At 38.7% G+C, this 21,619-nt stretch overlaps 1 long non-coding RNA gene across 1 annotated transcript; it reads right to left on the minus strand.

The window, feature by feature from the left end:
• Window positions 1-2,916: 2,916 nt before the first annotated feature.
• On the minus strand, window positions 2,917-17,456 carry LOC117441925 (uncharacterized). The gene is made up of 3 exons (XR_004551465.1): window positions 17,379-17,456; window positions 3,389-3,495; window positions 2,917-3,198 (listed from the first exon to the last, which is right to left on the minus strand). It is a non-coding gene; the product is annotated as an uncharacterized lncRNA (long non-coding RNA).
• Window positions 17,457-21,619: the final 4,163 nt, after the last annotated feature.

Genomic DNA, 21,619 nt, shown 5'->3' on the forward strand with positions numbered 1-21,619 from the left:
CCGACAACGAAAAATAAAATAATACCTAATTCAGAGTGTGCTTGCTTTTCTCTTTGAAGTCATCACATAACGGCATTGTAATACACGGTTCGGCTGCATTAAATATTACACATCTGCCGTAATTCTTTATTTATAGAGAGAGACAAACAGGAGAACTGCTGCCAAAACTGAATACTTGACGTGGATCATAGATATATCAACAATTAAACAACATCTTCAATTTCTTTTCACAAATACGTCTCCTTGCAGTATCAATAGTAATTCGGCTGACTTTTATATTTGATCCAATTGGTATATAGGTTATATTTACACCATAACGGTGCACAGCTGATAGAACAGGACTTGTAGTTTTAAAGATATTACTGATTTTCTTTGAATATAAGAATGTAAATAACTGAGTTGAGAGAATAGTCAGGGGATTTGGGTGATGGGAGACACATCTATGGAATCACAATTTCAATAGCTTACTATTAAATGACGGATAGCCTATGCCTTTCTGTGATGTTTTACAAATCAGATATTAATGTGTAGAAGTAAAACAAGAGAAATAGTATAGCAATATCCTGTAAAATTATGTAAAAACATGAATAAAACTACACATTTGAAGAGATGTTATACATAAGTGTCTACACTAATAATACAAAGTTATTATTAGTATGCTGTGTGTACCTTGTGTGCACCGCCTAGTGGTTAAAGCATGTTATTGAAATTTTTTTGTTGAATAATCTATTGATCAAAACAATATTAAGAGTACATACTTTCATAGGGGGAAAGTAGAAGGTCAATGATAGAAATATAGAATATAAAAAGTCAAGAAGATACTAAGTGATCTCTACAATAAAACAGTTTAGTGCTGGATGTACAAAGATATTAATAGGAGGATGTGCAAAACAGAAAAACGAATTAACCTTTATTAACACATTAAAAAATACTTTAGGTTAAGGTCTTCTTTTAAACAAGAAAAAAGCTCTGGGGGTATCTATCTACAGATGAATATTAAGCCTGACAAAGTACTTAACGTCTAAAATATTGCTTTCCTGCAATGTTAACTATGTTGAAACACTTATTTTAAATGATATTATACACATTAATTATACTCTTATGTATGTAGATAGAATAAGAAATGTGCAGAATATGACAGTTTAATGGTGGAGGTATACAGTACACACATATTGATAGATGTCTGTTGAGGAACCTGCGACCCAAGTTGTGTATAAGATCAATACACCTTAGAAAACCTTGAAATCTTGAAAGGGATATGCAAAATAGCCATTATACAGTTTTTAATTAACTATTAGTAGAGAATAACGAGTAATGAATATACTTTATAAAGATCTGCAGATAAATGTTTAGTCTTCTCAAGCACCAACTATCAAATATCTCTCCTGATTGTTGGCACTTGACAATCACCTTCCCTGAATTGTATTCAGGTGTAACTAAAGTCTGCTTTAAGGGTTGTTTATATTCCACATCATTAATCAGAATCTGCAAAGTAACTAAACTAAATGTAGTGGAGTAAAAATACCAGGTTAACCTCTGAATTGTAGTGGAGTAGAATAACAAAGTAACAATGAGCTGTCATGTGGGTATATATTAATGCTGCCCATTATGGATACAAGCGATTTTCACCCATTTAGTAATTACATGTTTTAAATGTGTACACACCAATGTGTTTCCTATCGCCTAAACCTCCAGGGCTGTACACAGTTTAATACTGTCAACTTCTACATTTGGGAAAAACGTCTTTTAAAACTACAATTCCCAGTAGAGACGTGCCATAGAGAACATGTTGCGAAACACAATAGCCAGCATGTGTAGTTCTGGTGGGGCGTTCGAGTCCAGTTTTGAATAGTCTGCCGTGGTTTCGTGCCATTTCAAAGAGCTTGACGCTCGGCGTAACCTTGGCGCAACATCACGGGGTTTGTCAACGGGACTGTAGTCCCAAACGATAGCTGGGGATTATGGGTAGTGTAGTGTCTTGGGCCATCCTAAATCTCGAAATGTCCCGTCTGTTTCTGGTGACTTTATTTACGGCTAAAAAGCATGCTGAAATGCCCAAGATTATAGAATTAAACGAATAAATAAAAACAAGGATAATTGTGTGCTATTGTTGAGTAAATAACAGTGTGTTATTTAGAAAAGAATAACAAATTAGAAGGAAGAGATTTTAAAAAATATAGATTTCAGTATTTTGAATCTCTAAACCCCATTTCTTTTCCTCAAAGACGACAAAAAAAGTCCGACATTATACGATTTAAAATAAAAACAAATAAATAAAAAGATAAAACACTGGCATGTAATACGTTAGAATAAATAGAATGGTTTTGAATAATAGATGACAGTAAAATCTACTTCACTTTACAGCCCCGCCCACTTTTGGGGAAACCAACGCTGTCATTTGAACGGCGATCAAGCCTGAAGCCACAGAGCTCTTCTGTTACTGTCCTGTACACGTAACTCTGGATTTGTTTTAATGTTTGAGGTGCAATGAACGACACAGCAGCTTTTTGGCATGTTAAAACTATTATGTTCTGCCTCGCACATGAGAGTAACAGCTGGCGAAATTACAGCCTCGCCTACTGATTTTAATTTAACCATATATCGAGCCCGATTGTCGATTTCAAAAGTGTGCTCTAAAATGATATTTATAAATGACTATTATCATTATTATAAGCAAGACAATAAATGGCAAAGATATGTAGAAAATAAACGTATTTCAGATACGTTCATAAGGAACGTAACCTGGGAGAAAACATGTTTCTAGAAGATATGTAGAAAATAAACGTATTTGAGATACGTTCATAACTAACGTAACGTGGGAGTAAATACGTTTGTAGCTAAACGTAATTGAGAATGCAGTTTAGTTCTGTGGGAACGTAATTTTTAGGAGACAGGGTTGCATTTTTGAATCGACTGTTCATGGAAGTAATAGTTAATAAATCAGCAGTGTGGCACCAATTGTAACACACTCGCAAGTTGACATCCCATTTTAAATACGTTTTTAAAACGTTTTTGTTTGTAGATACATTCATTTTTATTGTGAACTACAAGATTGATAATCATTTAATTTCTGAAATATTTGCAAACTGACTACAGTGAAAGTTGGTGTATAGCTCCTTCACAGGATAAACCATTTGATCTTTGTAGTAACTCAGCCTGTCCTCTGGCGCCACCCTCTGGACAAACGTTTTCTTGTTTCTGTTTGTGTGATGGAGAAGGAATTACATTTGTTTGTTGTTACAAATACTTTCAGTTGAAACAGATTCCTGGTGACAACATTGTTTGGAAGTAGTTCAGCTTTAACACATCACTGAGGGTAAAGTATGTCACAGAACACAGGATTATTTAATAGAGGTGTTTTCATTGAATTCAATATCAAAGCAGTCACGTGTTTGGGGTGCTAGGTGTTGACCACTGTGGATCACACTGGTTGTGTTGTTCTTGTTGTCTCCTGTCCCACTTCAGGAAGGCCATACACCCAGGAAGAGCCCTGCCCTGTGATATCAAAAAAGGCAATGAACAGAGATTAAATTAGTGTAAATCTTCACTTGAAACTTTTGTCCAAAAAAACAATCATTAAAGAGACAAACTCTTTCTTTAATGTTCTACTTAACAAAACACAGGTCCTTGTGTCCAGTTGCCACAGTATGGTTCACTCAGAGGAAAATATAAACAAAGTCTAGTTTATATTTTACATGATGATTGCAATGAAATCACAGCACGTAAGCATTTCTATATTTATAGAGTTAAACACGTTTTATATCAGACACTGGAAGCATTCAGATCTGTAAATTCATATGAAGACATGGACTTCATCTCAGGCTGATTGTACTTTACATTTTAGATCAGATGTTTCATAAGCTCAACTTGCTGTATTTGAGTAATGATCAGACCAACAACAACATCAACAGGTACGTAGGCCTACCACTAATAGTTCAATAACAAGTGCTTTCATAATTTCTTTCCATAGAGGTTTCGTCTTTAGGTTAAAGATAACGATAAACCATGTATTGATATTTGTCTCTGCTGCACATTGTGATTTATCTCTAAGCTAGCAAACTGAAAGCTGCGTGTTATACATTTCCAGTTTAATACCAATTATTATATACAGATTCAATATTTATATTTATGTTTACAAAATGGACGTCGAGGATTCAATCAATCAATCAATGTTTATTTATATAGCCCAATATCACAAATGTTACATTTGTCTCAGTGGTCTTCACAGTGTGTACAGAATATCAGTATGACAATACGACACCCTCTGTCCTTAGACCCTCACATCGTACAAGGAAAAACTTCCAAAGAAAACCCATGTGAAGGAAATATTTTTGTTTATGTGTTTGTACCAAAAAGCATTTTGTGTTTCACATAGGTCTGCCATAACTTAGAGCAGGGGGTTAAAGGTTTAAAGGGTTAAAGGTTCCGCTTTCCTGTTGGGGGACTGTGACTAACTGCCAGAGGACTTTAACAGACTGTCTTTGTCTCTGAATCCATGTGTTTTTGTGATTATCGATCAGAAGACGCGCGAAATAGAGGCTCCTCCTTGATTATCTGTGTAGATTTGCGCTGTGTTTCTGTGTAATCTTCAGTGTTGGCTGGGGAATCACATGATGAAGACGTGTGAGAACCCTGCCAATGCTCCCGGCCGTTGGCTCTCATTAAACTCAGTGTTTGATATAAAGCGGACTCCAGCCTCCATTCCTTCCATCTACATTGCTGAAAAGAAAATCTCTCTCACATATTGACGTCACGAACAGGATACCAACAGATTTTCGGATGCTGGTGAGTACATTTCTATTTTGAGATTGACTCGCCAGCGTTTGAGATCAACGGTGTATCAAAATTACCTGAGAGAACTGAGCTGCTGCATTTTTTTTGGGTTTCTCTACTCATTTACATCTGGAGGCTAATCTATAACCTCGGGAATCGGTGTCAAGGGGATATTGTCCTGGCCGATTTCCCCGTGTTTGTTGCTGGGACAGGTGTCTACGAGCAAACGCGGCTTATGTGAAAACTATGAGAATATTTGGGGCTAATGATAACCTAGGAATATCGAATTTCATCGATCTCCTCTGTGTGTGCTTCTTGGAATTAACTCACCAGGCAATTACACACAACAAATATTCAGAGAAACTTTTGAGAGATGCACCAGCAAAGTGGATTTTCTGAATTAGAGCAATGTCGCAAGATTTGTATTTAAACAAATCGCCGAATTTAGGAGCTTTCAGAGGATAAATAGCATTTCTGCTGAGGTGCCGATTCTCCGCCCCCTGGGGAGAGCTGCATGCAGAAAAAAGGAGCATACAGCATTATCCGCAATTATTTACGCTTTTGAACTAAAGAAAGTGCCTAATGTGTGGTTTGAGAATGTTGTATGAATTGCTGAATTTGGCTGTGTTTGCAGATACACGAGAATTATGAGGATAGAGGGCTCATAATTAGTGGCCCCTCTGAAAGTCTCCCTAATTCGGATTAAAATAGGCTGGAAGAGTTTTTTGTCGGGCTGAGTTGTTGAGAGTTTTTATGTTTGTTTGTCTAACTGCAGTGTTTGTTTGTATAATTGTTTCGTGTTTGTTTGTCTACCCGCCGTCTTGTGCATGCGTTGTAACAACTCATAATGAATCAGTCCACAGCCAGGGTAAAATGAACTAAAAACTTCAGTTATTTCACCAAAATTAAATGACTTGAGAGAAATAAAACAATAATGTAAAGATGAAAAGCTCAAACAGCTCAATGTTGTATTATTTGTTTCATTTATTCTTAAATCTATGTATTATATGGTAATAATGAATAATAAAAAAAAACGTAATGTATTGAACACATTCCAAAACAAAGAAGATAAGACAGAACCAGACTCAGACATGAGGACTGGCTTATCTATAGCCAGTTGAGAAGCACTTGAGGTGCTTGGCTCTGTGAGGCCTGATGTACTTATAGGGTTCTGTTTTCTTCAAGGTTGTGTCTTCCTAGTCGAATGTACTTAATGTAAGTCGCTTTGGATAAAAGCGTCAGCTAAATGCAATGTAGTCAGACAGTAATTGAAACTTTTGCGCTGTTGCTGCAAAATGAAAACCTTGTTGATTGTCTGTTTCCAACTGGCCACTGGAATCAGATAATTGATATACGTTGAAGTTCAATTACAGTTTAAATATAGTTTAACATTCTTTATTAAACTGTTTCAAATTATTTCTAGTACAATTGGTCTATACAGACATTACTACAATCCTAATAGTTGTCAAATACTGAGCTTATGAACAATAGAGTAAAGGTCGCTGGTTAAGCCAGGATCAATATACTTGTTGAGGTTTTATTGTGCACATAATAAATGTGTTTAAACGAATTGAGCAATTTTTTAAGGAGTATAATGTTGCAATTTTTAAGATAAGTAATTGCAGTTCAAAGGTAGATGTTTTTTTCTCCTTCTCTCGTTCACGAGCACACAAAAATAAATCATAAACATTTCCAAATCCGAACAGACAGAGAAGTAAACTAAACTATTTTGCTCTTCATTTTTAAATGGGATTTTCCGCTACATAACAGAAGACTTAATACAGGACTTAAAGAACGTTTTAAAGACAAGTCATGGAGAGGTTTGCATTTTGGACGGAATCTCCCCTTTCCTCTGCTCCTAAAATCCTGCACCCGAGGTCAATCACAGGCGTGACCTTTGGAGGGGCAGAGAATCTGAGCAAGACCACAGAGCGACCATTGGGGGTTGTATGGCCTAAAGGCACAAAGAGGAACATCTGGCTACCCCCAACCAAACAAACACACACACACACACACACACACACACACACACACACACACACACACACACACACACACACACACACACACACACACACACACACACACACACACACACACACACACACACACACACGTGTAAGTGATTTACAGTTACTAAATCAGCCTACTATCACCTAAAGAATATATCTAGGATTGAAAGACTAATGTCACAGCAGGATTTGAAAAAAAACAAAAAAAACAAAAAAAACTTGTCCATGCTTTTATCTTCAGTAGACTGGACACTGCAATGGTGTCTTCACAGGTCTCACAAAAAAAATATATTAGAAAGCTGCAGCACATTCAGAACGCCGCTGCTCGAGTCCTCACTAACACTAAGAAAGTGGATCACATCACTCCTGCTCTGAAGTCTTTACACTGGCTTCCTGTGTGTCAAAGAATACATTTCTAAATACTGCTGCTGGTTTATAAAGCACTGAATGGTTTAGGCCCAGAATACATTTCTGACCTCCTGCTAAACTATGAACCATCCAGATCTCTCAGGTCTTCAGGGACTGGTCAGCTTCCTGTCCCCAGAGTCAGAACTAAACATGGAGAAGCAGCGTTCAGTTATTATGCTTTTAATTGAACTAGTCATATCTTAGACCGCACTGTAACTTTTATCCATGTACTTTTCCTTTTAATGTTAAATTGAACTAGTCATATCTTAGACCGCACTGTAACTTTTATCCATGTACTTTTCCTTTTAATGTTAAATTGAACTATTCATATTTTAGACCGCACTGTAACTTTTATCCATGTATTTGTCCTTTTAATGCTTATTTTATTAGCTTTTCTTTTAATGCTTAATGTCTTTCATTTTTTTTGTAAGGCACTTTCAATTGCCTTGCGTTGAAAGGTGCTATATACATCTGATGGAGATGGATAGAGGCATTCATTTTAATTGTAGCAGTCAGTTTGTGGTTCTGGCAGCACTGTTGAGCATTTTTCATAGATGTGTTTTCATGCCTCTGTGTAAGGCTTAGTCTTTCTATCTGTATAGCCACTGGTGTAACTAAGTTCATAAACTCAACAGGGACTATACTTGAGCACTATGTTGAGATACTTGTACTTTATTTGAGTATTTAAATGTTTTGCCACTTTATTCTTCTACTTCTACAGTTCAGAGGTACATGGTGTATTTCTACTCCGCTACATGTATTTCATACCTTCAGTTACTTTGCGGATCTGGATGAATTATGTGAAATATAATCAAGTGTTAAATCAGACTTTAGTTCCACCTGGAGTAAATCCACCAGCTACCCTGCAGTCTACAAAGTACTTCAGACTAGCTGCAGGTCTACCAGATCAATCATTATAAAACACATCATATATTATTCTGAAATGGACCAATCTGCACAACGACTACCTTTACTGTCGCTATTTCCACTATATTTTGATGAGAATACCTTTCTACTTTCACTTGAGTAACATTTTTAATGCAGTACTCTTGCTGTAACGTAGTATTCCTACACTCTGGTACTTCTACTCAAGAACAAGAGTACTAAAGCTAACGTTAGCCGGAAAGGTTTTTCAGTTCGCTTCATGCTGAAAATGAAATAGGACCCCACGGTTTGATGATTGATAGGTGTGGGCTGTCTTCCATTTTTCACACACAGGACAGTGGGGGATATCCACCCTTATCCACAAATGTAAAGTAGTTCACACAACCTTTTTCCTCTGTGAGGAGCAGCAGGTTCAGCTTCATTTAAATATGTCGTGTAGTAATACTGTCGATGGATTTATTTTTCATCTCAAGAGAGAATGTGTATTTTATGTTAGTATTTCAACAAAATCCCCTCAGACAGCGCCGCTGCGGGGTTGGGTTTTCAGCATGTCAATTTTGTCACACAAATGTGCCTTTTTATTTCATACAGTTCCATTTGGATTGAGACAGGGAAATAATCCAAACCTCATGCGTGGCGTTTCACCGTCAAGGGGGCGATATAGCCATCTGTATGTCAAATATGTCTTATATGTCTTAAATGACATGATGAATTGGAAATGGGGGACCCTGATGTAAACAAGACGAAAGTCTTTCTCTGGTCTGCATCCCCTTGACAATTGTATTTTTTGAGCTGTACTGTACCCAATATACAAGCTGTTAATAAACTTTTCAATCAATCAATCAATATGTAATTACATTTCAAATACTGATTTGAGCCCCACCACTGTATGAGTTAGCCCTACCATAGATTACCCAAAAAAAAAAAAAAAAAAAAAAAAAAAATACTCAGGAGCTGATACGTCAATTAATTGCTTATCATGACAGGCACACAATAAAACAGTGGAAACAAACATGTGTTTGACTTTCATTAGTGAATGACACTGTGTGCCCTTTTATAGTCTGAGTCCAATATTGTGCATTTATATATATATATTATATACATATCCTACATATATGCTAAGGTCCCGCTACTGACACGATAGCAGTCATTTCGTGCGCATGTGTGTAATTAAACCCATGATATCGAAATCTCAATCCAGCCAGGTACCCAGAGTTGGCAACCTTGCCCATGCCCCAAATAATATTTATATTGCAGATCTACATGAATCACACAAACGACCTAGTTTGGATTCAAAAGGTGACAAGTTTGCATACCTGCTTGTCATCCATTTCATTACAGAGCTGGGAAAATGGTGTATTGATTAGATTCTGATCCGTGCAAGTCCTATTTTAACTGACTTTAGTTTCTAATATTAATGATAATTTGATTTCATCCCATAAGTAATTATTTAAATGAACTCAACATGTCACATGATGGATTAGTGTTCCACATTTCCCCACTAATTTCTTTTATGATTGAGCCACTGGTAAAGAGAGACATTGATGATCCTGTGTTCCGTTTGTTGTCTATGGCTTCGGACGGCTTCACTAAAAGTCACCCAGCTCTGCCCTACTACAGACCGGCTGAGTGCAGTCACAGAGATGCTATGGCTGCGCTACATGACATTAATGGTCTGGTCCGAGAATGGACACCATTCCCTGCTCACAGAGAGAATGACATTCCTCAAACTGAACTTTACAGCCGTTGATACTGTCTCACGTGGGTCTGCTCCCCCCCACCGAGCCATGAACTGAAAGCTTGACGTCTGCTCTGAACACTTGGAAGCCTCCCTGTCACACCAGCTCCAAACCCTTGGGTCAGTCAGATGAGTCAAACGGCTTCACTTGGGCACAGGGGTCAGAAATATGACTCTCGTTACCACAGAGTGGGTTTGTTTGTTTTTTAAGGCTATCCATACTGCTATGCAGAGGATGCCTGCAGGTTGGCAAGCTGTGAAAAGCCCCTACCATTTTTAGTATAGGCCTGTTGTCAGGGGCCTGTTACTGTCTACTACATATATTCACATTATATAGACCATGAGGCTGCACGGAGCTTAGGCTAAAAATACAACCATTCTGTTCTGCTCTAAAGATTCAATTTATAGATTCTATATCAAAATAGTTTGTTCTTATTGTTTCCAATGATAACGTCACCTTAAGTGGAGGAATGCAAACCTGTTTTCAAATGTAAGGTTTTGAATTTGTTTGACATTTCTCAGTAAAGACACCCTCAGACGCCCACTATCATTCATGCTATGCCTTCAGTGGTGACTCAGATGTTTAGGGGGTTGAAGCTGTTCCTCCCAAATCAGAGATGCTTTGTTTTTTTTGTTTTGTTTTTTCAACAAAGGTGTGCATTTCCTGCATAATATATGGTTCTCACAATTGTTTTTGTTAGTTGCGCACAGCTGATACTGAGTTTTCTCGACTGATGGATTATGACCTCTACCATGCTTACATGGACTCGTATGTTTTATTTCATATCTAACTGAAGTAAGAGACAATAGAGAGAGCTGTGGACGAGAGAATAGAAAGAGAGAATAGAGAGAGAGAATAGAGAGAGATGTGGAAGAAAGAATAGAGAGATGAGGATAAGAGAGAGAATAGAAAGAGAGAATAGAGAGAGAGAATAGAGAGAGATGTGGAAGAAAGAATAGAGAGATGAGGATAAGAGAGAGAATAGAAAGAGAGAATAGAGAGAGAGAATAGAGAGAGATGTGGAGGAGAGAATAGAGAGATGAGGATAAGAGAGGGATAGGAAAGAGAGAAGAGTTATTTGCAACTTGCGTGCTGATACTGAGTTTTCTCGATTAATAGCTTACAGACGATACCATGTTTAAATAGACTCCTACGTTGTTATTACATTATGTGACATATGTAAGAAAAGGGAGGGGAGAGTCAATTATATTTGAGTAATTGATCTCATATTGAAACATTCATTTCTCAAACCTATGTTTATGGAAGAGGAAATGTACTTCTGATAAACTAATCTTTTATCAAACGGTAAATGGTGAATTAATATAATATTTAGAATAATTGAGAACGGGTTATATCCACAGGGACTAGCTCACATTTAACTTAAAATAACATTTCTCTGCTTTGGACTGATGAGTATATGATTCTTGCATGTTAAATGACTAACACAAACCTTACATGTATGCATGTGCATGTGTCAGGAAGGCTCCCAAATAATTCTGAGGGGCCTATCGTATTTTTGTAATTGAATGATAATGTGCTAATCCATTACTTTGAGTTGTCTGCACCCAGGAAAACATCTCTATGAAGTGTTAACCCAATCACTAGGACAGCTCTGAAGGTCAAGGGTCAGAGAGAGAGGGTCACACCCTCTGGCTGCAGAGAGCACCCCCAGCCACGGGCAAGGAGGCACGAGGTCTTTCGAGATGAGAGGATTCTAATCTTCAACTTTCTGATGGGATGGGATGCTTCTTCATCTTTCTGCTCGGGGGGGCCAAACAGACAACTCTGCAGGACGAGCGATGGCTTCAGAGGCTCCATGGTTCTTGGAAGGGCAGATTTCTTCCTAACCTCTCCCATCACGGGGGTGGCATCTGGATGTGCCATTTGGAATAGGCTCTGCTCTCAAGCAGATAGCAGAAGGAATGCAGGCAGATGAGCCTCTGGTTCACTGGGAGATCATAAAGTGCTCACTGAATGAGCCACAAAAGCAGAGCAATTGGGGGGTTTGAAATATGGTGCTCTGGGGAAGAAGAGTTTTGAGCCAATCAGCACCTCAGTGCTAATCTACAGTATCAGGATGCCTTCACACACCAGACATTCTGTGTCATAAAGAGAGGAGGAGAACGAGTCAGGAGGACATGTTCTTCGAGCTCTTGTACAAAGATAACATTTGAATTGAATGACCAGATGATTACAGATGTACAATTAATGATTGTTTTTATATTTCCGATGAACAGATATGTGTTACATAGTGGTGACAAATATATTTTGTCAGATCAGATTACACTTTCACACTAAACAAATAAATTAATTGTCAGATCAGATTACACTTTCACACTAAACAAAATAAATTAATTGATATTTTCAGATTGATAATGTATTGAACAATAAGATATTTCTAATATTATAACAGACAATGTTACTATCCTTAATCATTACCAGGTAAAATGTACAACGAGGAAACCAGATTACCAGGTTCCCAATCCAGGTGCTACTGCATGCTACATTTAGATAGAAAAACAAATGTTCTATCCACTCCACTTAAATACTCAGCAGGTGATGTAGATTCTTCAAAAAGGCCTTAAATCACTCCTTTTAAACGAACTAAAACTAATTCTGCAGCAAGTTTAATGTTAGACTACGCACATGAACACAATATTAGCAACTGTTTGCTGTGCCAAAATATGCCAGAATCTATGCATTCTCCCATGTTTAGCCCAATTCCTTTCACGAAAGCTGGTTTAGTGAGCTGAACATAGCATCCAGAATTAGCGAGGAGGCTGAGGATTGGTACAACTTTTCCCCACAGACTCTGAGCAATCTTAACAGTACGAGGGCCTAGTCTCTCTCATTGTTGATACAGTAAATACAATTACCTGCCTGACGGTTTCAAACGAATAGATATTTTGACTTTTCTTTCCTCAGGTTGTTGAAATAAAATGCCTAACTTTTCCTTTTCAGATTTTTGAACAAATGTATTTGAATAAAATGTATGTAGTAAAGTGCCTTACTCTTGAATAAGTGTATTGAAGTAAACGAAAAGTAATGCTAAAGATTGAGGACACTGTACCTTTACAGATTACAGATTGATCGATTCATCACTGTGAATTTATACCTTAACTGTGAATTTTTAACTGAATCCCTATTGATTCTGATTTTATACCTCAATTGGATTTCTTATAATCCTACATTCTAATTGTGTTTTAATAAGTAATTACCTTAAAGTAAATCTTTAAAGATGTAAGCTGAATTTGAATTTGTGTTTGATGAATGAGATTAACTGAGGGATAAATGATAAAAGATCTTGTTTTTGAAACATATATTTTACTATTATATTTTTGTATTGCACATGTGTTATTATTGTGCTTTTTGACAAAAGAAATCAAACACTGAAGAAAGATGATTTTTCTATTATGGTTGTCTGTATCAACCATTGTGATTGGCTGTTCCAATCTTATTCTGCTTTTGATGTGATTAATGTAATGAGGAATCCACCCAACTCTGAGGACGTTTTATTTGATTCAAGTAGTGACTGAAAATATTCTTAGACTAATGTTAATTGGTTATCAATGAATTGATAAAAGCGTGGATCTGTGAAGGAAATATTTTTGTTTATGTGTTTGTACCAAAAAGCATTTTGTGTTTCACATAGGTCTGCCATAACTTAGAGCAGGGGGTTAAAGGTTTAAAGGGTTAAAGGTTCCGCTTTCCTGTTGGGGGACTGTGACTAACTGCCAGAGGACTTTAACAGACTGTCTTTGTCTCTGAATCCATGTGTTTTTGTGATTATCGATCAGAAGACGCGCGAAATAGAGGCTCCTCCTTGATTATCTGTGTAGATTTGCGCTGTGTTTCTGTGTAATCTTCAGTGTTGGCTGGGGAATCACATGATGAAGACGTGTGAGAACCCTGCCAATGCTCCCGGCCGTTGGCTCTCATTAAACTCAGTGTTTGATATAAAGCGGACTCCAGCCTCCATTCCTTCCATCTACATTGCTGAAAAGAAAATCTCTCTCACAACCCAGTTTAAAGGGAAAAATGGGAGAAACCTCAGGGAGAGCAACAGAGGAGGGATCCCTCTCCCAGGACGGACAGACGTGCAATAGATGCCGTGTGTAAATTGAAAAGATAATACATTTGCAACATAGGTAGTCCAAATGTTTGGAAATGCATGTGTGTAATAGGAAGATGAATCCACGAGGATATCCATCCAGGACCGATGATCCAGGACCACAGCCACGACTCAAGATCCAGCGCTCGCGATCCAGGACACAGGACCGCAGGATCATCCATGACTCCGGATCCCAGCGTATATAGACACCAAAAAGAAAGACATTTGGGGAAGCTGGGTTAATCGGAACATGAGAGTACACAGGTATAGACAGCGAGAAGGAAGAAGTAAGATGTCCCCCGACAAACTAAGCCTATATCAGCAAAACTAGGGGCTGAATCTAATCAGCCCTAACTATAAGCTTTATCAAAAAGGAAGGTCTTAAGCGCACTCTTAAAAACGGATAGGGTGTCTGCCGCCCGAACACAAACTGGAAGCTGATTCCACAAATGTGGAGATTGATAAGAAAAGGCTCTGGCTCCCATTGTACATTTAGAGATTCTAGGAACAACCAACAACCCTGCATTCTTGGAACGCAATGCCCTAGTAGGACAGTAGGGTATAATGAGTTATTTAAGGTAAGATGGCGCCTGCCCATTAAGGGCTTTGTAGGCGAGAAGAAGAATTTTAAATTCTATCCTGTGTTCTATAGGGAGCCAGTGTAAGGCAGCCAGAACAGGAGTAATGTGGTCCCTTTTCCTAACTCTGGTTAGTACACGAGCCGCAGCATTTTGAATCAGCTGAAGCGACTTGATTGACTTCTTGGTACTCCCTGATAATAAAGAGTTACAATAATCCAGCCTAGAAGTAACAAATGCATGGACTAGTTTCTCTGCATCGTTTTGAGGCAAGATATGCCTGATTTTTGCAATGTTACGTAGATGGAAGTAGGCGGTCCTTGAAATTGATTTTATGTGGGCGTTAAAGGATAAATCCTGATCAAATATAACACCAAGATTCCTTATAGTCTCACTGGAGGCCAAATTAATGCCATCCATAGTTAGTATATCTTTAGATAATTTGTTTCGTAGATTCTTCGGGCCAAGTACAATAACTTCAGTTTTGGTCGTGTTTAACATCAAAAAGTTTAAGGTCATCCACGTTTTTAAGTCCTTAAGGCAGTCTTGAATTTTATTTAGATGATTAATTTCATCAGGCTTGATTGATAAATATAGTTGAGTATCATCCGCATAACAATGAAAGTTTACAGAATGATTCCTTATAATATTGCCTAACGGAAGCATATATAATGTGAACAAAATAGGTCCGAGCACTGAGCCCTGTGGCACTCCATGGCTAACTTTGGTTTGCGTTGAAGATTCATCGTTAACACGTACAAACTGAGAGCGTTCAGATAGATAGGACCTAAACCAGCCTAAAGCAGTTCCCTGTATGCCAACTAAGTGCTCTAGTCTTTGCAATAGGATATCATGGTCGATAGTATCAAATGCAGCACTGAGATCGAGCAAAACAAGAATAGAGACAAGTCCCTTGTCTGAGGCTATTAGAATATCATTTGTGACTTTAACCAGAGCTGTCTCTGTGCTATGATGTGTTCTAAAGCCAGACTGAAAATCTTCAAATAAATCATTGTTTTTTAAATAATCACACAACTGTTTTGCGACCGCTTTCTCAAGAATTTTTGAGAGGAACGGAAGATTAGAAATAGGTCTATAGTTGGCTAAAACCTCTGGATCGAGGTTGTGCTTTTTACGAAGCGGTTTTATCACTGCTACTTTGAATGATTGTGGAACATAGCCTGATAATAAAGACATATTCATAATATTTAATAAAGAAGTGCTAATTAATGGAAAAACTTCCTTCAACAGCTTAGTTGGAATTGGGTCTAACATGCACATTGATGGTTTAGAAGAGAGAATCATTGAATGTAATTGTTCAAGGTTAATGGCTGAAAAGCATTCTAGTTTACTATCTAGTGTAATATTAGAACTTACGATTCCGGGAGCTGTTGATAACACTATACTGGTCAAAGGCAAGAGGTCATTAATTTTGTTTCTAAGAGTAACAATTTTGTCGTTAAAAAAGCACATAAAATCATTACTACTGAGTGCTATGGGAATAGAAGGCTCAATGGAGCTGTGGCTGTGGATTCCATGGTTGCTATGGTTTGACGCAGGACTAGCGTCAATATCGGATCAATATTTAAACCATAACAACCTGAAAACTACCTGAAGACGGTCACGAAAATATTTTCTCCGCTTTCACTCGACGATTCTGCCAAATTATCGCTTCTTCTCAAGTCTTTTTACATCCCGACAAGAGTCAGAGACTCCCTGAGAGTTATTACAGCGAGAAAACACACTTTAATTATGGAAAATGTAAGATGTCATAACGTTGAATGTCCCCGTTGTTTCCACTGTGCTTTGCCGTCGACATTTTCAGAAACCTCACAGTTTACTGATGTTTATCAAATCATTTAGGCTCCTGTAACGATAAGTAGGCCTACCATTAAACAGTGTAACCATCAGATTAAGGTCAAGTATACTGTGACGACTCAATTAATACATCTTTGCATTAAAAACTACCAAAAATAAACATGCATTCATCAAAACTAGGCTATATGACAATATTAACAAATACATGTTGTATCTAATACAAATCATTTATATTAACTTTATAGGCTAGGGGAGAGTGGGGTAAATTGAGCCATTTTTTAGTTATGCTGTCCTCTCAGCAAGGACACATGACACATAGTAAAAATGAAAACACACACCTATAATTCAGGATGTCTCCTATCAATGGCAATGATAAGAATTAATATTTGATCAAGGGCAGTGAAAATATTACTTCTTTAAAAAAAAAGTTTTGTGGCTCAACTTGCCCCAGTGTAGGGGTAAGTTGATCCAGGTCAGGGGGTAAGTTGAACCACGGTTCAAACTTGGGCATATCTGTTCAAACCTGGGCATACCTACGACAAATCTTAAAGGTAACTATAAACAATAAATAACAAACCAAATACCAGCTTAGTTTTTCAAATATTTTTAATATAAATTTCGATTGAATTGATTGATTTTTTTTTAACATGTTAAAAGGAAAAGTAATCATACAAATGGTGATACAATTTCATACATCTTACCAATCAAAGACAGGGTAAATTCAACTTTAAATGTAGCCTACAATGAGCTCTTATTATCAACTTGGCCTACTTTTTCATTTCTCCATTGAAAAACTGGCTCAACTTACCCCAAGGCCCATGGTTCACTTTACCCCATAGCCAGCATTTTAGAAAAATAGCCTAGCATTAAAATTCAGAGTCATATTTGACTTAATGATTCACATGGTTTAATACACTGCTAACACATCAACATATACAATATAAGTGTTTAAACCTGGATACTTTTTTTTTGACATGACAGCCGATATAGCTGACATCTAGAAAATGTACTTTGACAAGCAAAAAACGTTTTTTTTCTAAAAATGTTTACTTACCAGAACACAATGAGGATCTCTCTTTCACAGGCAAGAAATGGGAGGAGCTTGCATAATTTCTGGTTACGTGATTACAACTATAAGGCGTTGCTTGGTTACAGGGGGTGGTTCAACTTACCCCTCTCTCCCCTATATCACCCAGCTTCAAGCTGAAATACATTCATATTGTAACTTTGAATCAAGCTAATTAAAGTCACTCATTTTAACTAAGCATTATTTCCATCATATACATGTTCAATATTATATGTTCAAACAATAAACAGACATATGCTTATTATATAACATTGTACACATGTCACATATGTGTCACTAAAGCACAATATTAACTGACATGAGGGCCTGAAGGTGGCTCTTGATTTGTTACCGGACCCGTCTCGTCTTGAGGAAGTTTTCAGACTTTGATTACATGTTTCATGTTCCTTCATTTATGATTTTTATCCAACAACCACATCCATCTTAATCTTCCAGCACATACAACTAGGAATAACACATTTGATTTGTATACTACGAGATGACTAAATACTTGAAAAGGTCCATCCTAGGGGTGGGCGATATTGAAAAATATGTTATCACGATATTTTCAGGCAGTATCACGATAGACGATATATATCACGATATTTTTTCATGTCGATTATTATGGTTATTTTTCAAGTTACTTAACAGTACAAGCACCTACAAGGTAACAGAAACTAAAACAAAAAGGAGTAACAGACCAAAATAGCATTTCAAGCTGGTTTTATTTCTGAAATGAATCCCTGAATGAACAAGTGAGCAGTGAACATCAATAAACATGAAAAGGAGGGTAAAACATAACTAAGTAAAACATAAAACATCAATGAGGAAAAGTCAGTGCCAAACAATTAAAATGTAAACTTTAGAGTAGACTTGAAGTGTAATAAAAGACTTTAGCATAACTGAAGGGAAAAACATAAAACGCCACAGCGTCAGTTATGTCTTTCCACCGTTTGCTAGTCTTTTCATAAGGAGCCCCTTTATGAAATGCCTGCCCTATGGTTGCTCGCTGCAAAGAAAGGGGGCGGGGACTTTAGGAGCGTGTCAAACAACTCGGACTGAACGAAAGCAGAGGTGCGCTGACATTGTGAAATCGATCTGGCTTGATATATGGTGAAATTAAAATCAGTAGGTGAGGCTGGGGGAGCGGGAGGGGAAGAGGCTCTCCGTCCGCTGTCATAGCCCCCTGCGCCGCGCACGGAGAGCCTCTTCCCCTCCCGCTATTTTTTTTTTTCTTCGAATTTTTTTTATCACGATAGGACGATATCTCTGAAAAAGCATATCGTGGAGACCTAATATCGTCACGACGATATATATCGTCATATCGCCCACCCCTAGTCCATCCTGCATGTACTTGTAGAGCCTCATCCTAACATGAGTGTGTGTTGTTGCAGGATCGAGTGCCCGTCCTCCCGCAGGACAACCAGACAGGAAGGAGAGTCTCTGCCCGCCAGAGGAGGCCTACAGTCTGCAGACAGTGTCCCTGCTGCAGGGACGACCAGGTGAGACATCTGATCCTCAACTCTGTTCCTTGAAATTGTACACAGTTTAATCCACAAGATTGTTTGACAGGTTTACAAAAAGGCAAACACATGGAGTATATTGTCAATACTAAATAGTTTGAGACTACAAGGTCCATTGTACAGGACTAATGCCCCAAATACTCACATTTCAAGTAATCCTCTGCATCTGATGTAGATGTTTCCTCTTGTAAAATGATAAAAGTATGTTGTTAAGTAAGAAGTTTACTAAGAGTCTGACATCCTCTCGTGTTTTGCTGACCTTCTCCAGGTGCCACATACAAAGCGCCGGCGCCCTGCTGCTTCTGCAGACCTTCCCCAGAAAAGGAAGCAGACCTCCGCGGCTCTTCCTCCTAAACCTGCTGACCTGCCACCTGTCTCTAATGTGGCCTCCAGCCCCCGGACCTCCACTGCTCCCCTGCACCTCGAAGACCCTATCAGGATCCACAACCGCTCAGTCGAGGAGTACCAGCTCATCTACCATGAAGTTGTGGATAACATGCTGAGGTACGTTGTGTCACAAATGAGTCAGTTCATTTACAGAGTTTCCACTCTCTTAGAAATCTATCTCTCTATTTTCCTTCATCATAAAGATTTATTTTGTGTTTCTCCTCTCAGGTTCCCGGACGGTCGCCTGCGTCCATATAGTTTGGGTCTGGGTCGTCGTATCAAGCAGAAGCTGTGGGAGCGACTGGACCGTCCGATGTTCACGGAGACAGTGGATGAAGACGGTCTGGTCCATGTGGACGTGTCCCACGGTGCTGGAGTCCAGCCTCCGCTCTACAACGTGGATGTTTCTGGTGAACCAGAGCCCAAATATCCACCAGCAAAAAGGGCAAAGCACTAAGACACAGTCTCATAAGCTGACATGTCTACATAATACTGTGCTTTAAGTTTAGTTTAGTTTTTTTTTAAGTATGGCAGTTAAGTTTAAGTTTATTAAGTGTAGAGATACGTTTTTAGTGCCAAGCACAAGTATTAAGTGTCAAGTCTTTAATTTTAAGTATTTAGTATAAAGTGTTAAGAGTAAGTGTTTAGTGTTAAGAGTAAGTATTTAGTAGTAAGTATAAGTATTTAGTGTTAAGTATAAGTATTTAGTGTTAAGTATAAGTATTTAGTGTTAAGAGTTAGTATTTAGTTAAGTTTACTTTCATTGATCTTAATGTATCTCACCACTGATGAATTGTCTTCCTCTGAATCAGTTCCTGCTCCTCTGTTAACAGTCTTCTTAATCCAGCTTCAGCCTCAACAGCAACAGTTATCACCTGCCAGAACACCTGCTCCACCCTCCAGCCTCCACCTGTTGCTACTACCAGACAAAACATCAGCCTTGTGCTGCAGCCTGTGAGATGACAGACTCCTCTCCACCTGCAGCCTCTGTCTCTCTGTTGCCTCCATCCTCTACCAGCAGCTTCAGCATCAAACTGCTGCCTCACTCTTCACCTGCAGCCTCCGTCAGCAACCTGCAGATTCTGACAGGTCACTGCGGTCAAACCTCCACCTTCAGCCACCTGAAGAAGACCACTCCCCCTGAAGATCCCCACAGAAAGCTGTGGCCAAACCTCCACCTACAGCCTCTATAAGGAAACCTGCACAGATGTTATCCTACTGCCATGTGGAGACCTGAGTGGAACAGTAAGGACCAGAGAAACACACGCAGATATAGTCCTTCAGTTAATATGCAAAAATATTTCTGTGTTATTAAAGCTGGCTCTCTGTTTACATTCTGTTCACTTGTTCTTCTTCTCACAGGTGTTTTCAAACGTTGTGAAAGACTGAGCTCACACTCCTCAACATGAACCTGACTGACTGTGTTGATGCCTTCATGAAACGAGAGAGCTCCTCTTCCTCCCAAGTGGTACGTACAGTATAGCAGTATGAGATTTCTTAACAACACACTCTGAGTGTATTGGGATTTTTAATGGAAGTTCGGTGATGAATTATATTTGAATGCAACACCTTACACTTCCAGATCTACCAGGAGCTGCTTCAGGGCCCTGAGGACAACTCCTTTTACAACAGCTCTGTTCCAGAGATGCTTCCTCCTCCTCCACATCCTCCACCTTCACCACCCCTCCTGCTCATCGCCAGAACTAAGAGAGCCCCACCCCATCTCAGCAACCACCAGCAGTTTCTCCTGCAGCCACGGCCTCCATAGATTCTGACAGACAGCTGACGGCTAAAGCCCCAACTACAGCTTCTGCCAGTGCACCTGCGTCTACACCTCTTGAAGCCAACTGCGGCTGAACCTCCACCCACAGCCTCTGTCAGCAACCTGAACCAGCACCTACACCTCTCGTACACTACTGCCATCCAAACCTCCACCTGTAACCTTTGCCAGCCGCCTGAAGACACCTCCTCCACCTGAAGATGGAGGTCTGGGGTCAAACCTCCACCTTCCGCCTCTATAAGGAAACCTGCACAGATGTTATCCTACTGCTATGGTTGGATCTAAGTGGAACAGCAACGACCAGAGAAACACTGGTAGATATGATCTTTGAGTAAACATGGGAAAATATATCTGTTTAAAAATAGCATGCCTGGGCTGAGCTGGGCTTCTGTTTATATTCTGTTCACTTCTTCTTCTCACAGGTGTTTCCATACGTTGTGTGAAAGACTGAGCACACACTCCTCAACATGAACCTGACTGATTGTGATGATGCCTTCATGAAACAGAAAGAGCTCCTCTTCCTCCCACTTGTACGTACA

The sequence above is a fragment of the Pseudochaenichthys georgianus genome, unplaced genomic scaffold (assembly GCF_902827115.2).
Source record: "Pseudochaenichthys georgianus unplaced genomic scaffold, fPseGeo1.2 scaffold_2164_arrow_ctg1, whole genome shotgun sequence".
Lineage (NCBI taxonomy): Eukaryota > Metazoa > Chordata > Actinopteri > Perciformes > Channichthyidae > Pseudochaenichthys > Pseudochaenichthys georgianus.